The sequence below is a fragment of the Aplysia californica genome, unplaced genomic scaffold, assembly GCF_000002075.1.
Source record: "Aplysia californica isolate F4 #8 unplaced genomic scaffold, AplCal3.0 scaffold00161, whole genome shotgun sequence".
NCBI lineage: Eukaryota > Metazoa > Mollusca > Gastropoda > Aplysiida > Aplysiidae > Aplysia > Aplysia californica.
This window is the reverse complement of record NW_004797431.1, coordinates 515,516-516,582: the sequence shown is the minus strand read 5'-3', so window position 1 is coordinate 516,582 and position 1,067 is coordinate 515,516.

Sequence of the window (1,067 nt, the reverse complement as noted above, 5' to 3'; positions counted from 1 at the left end):
TAGCATAAGGCTTTTATCAGAATGAGCATAGATGTGTGTTGCTCTTAGAGTATGTATCTGTATATAACTCCAAAGGTCTAGTATTTAAATTCCTGCATATGGTTGAATATGGCATTTGATGTAAATGTAAATGTACATTTTGTCAGCTTTACTTCTCCTTTCATTTCGAATTTTAATGAGAGTAATATATATGATTTAATTGTTTTTAAAATGTATACCTGCAGGTGTTTTTACGGTCCTACACAGCCAAGGAAAATTTCCTCCTGGGATAATAAAGTACTATCTTATCTTATCTTATCTTATAGGTTTGGATAGAGGTTAGCCGGGCAAAGATCCAATAAAATGTTGGCACATGTAGTAAAGACAATAATATGTTTGTTGTTACAACTAGGCATGCACAAAAAGCAATTGATTGTAACCAGGGGCGGTTTGTTAACTGGGCAAGACCGGTGGTACCTGTCAAAGTTTTGTTAGCTGGACTGTGGACAATAAATTTATTGTTGATGATGAGTTTCATTAAGTTTTAAGTAAATCCAAACAAACATGTACCAACATCCAAAAAGCACCTTGCCGATTTGAAGTTGCTCAAATAGACAAATGGGATTCACTGCTCTTTTGTCGCGACAGAATCTCATTCCTTCAAGTTTGTTTATCGCGCCGGCTCGTAACTTTAAATCGTCTCCCGTCAAGCCGTCACGTCCCAGAACTTCATACGAGGACAAACCGAACAGGGCGGGTTCAGCGATGACGTCAGTTCCCTGGGCAAACCAACGCAAACCCATCGACTGCCCTCAGAGCGAATAATGCATCCCTTTATTGCCAAATTGGCGTCTTTGTTGCTTACAAAATTAAGAATGAGACTGTCTTGAGCAACACAGACACATGAATTATTTTATCAGCAATACATGTATTTATCATTCAGCCTTTCTCTAACTATCATCAGAACATTCATTGGCAGCATGGCACTAATCTTTGTAGTTTATTGAATTTTTTTTATCCACCTATAGTTCCTGTTTGGTGTTTATTCATCGCTTTCTCCCCAGTGTAACCTCCTTGATATAATATAT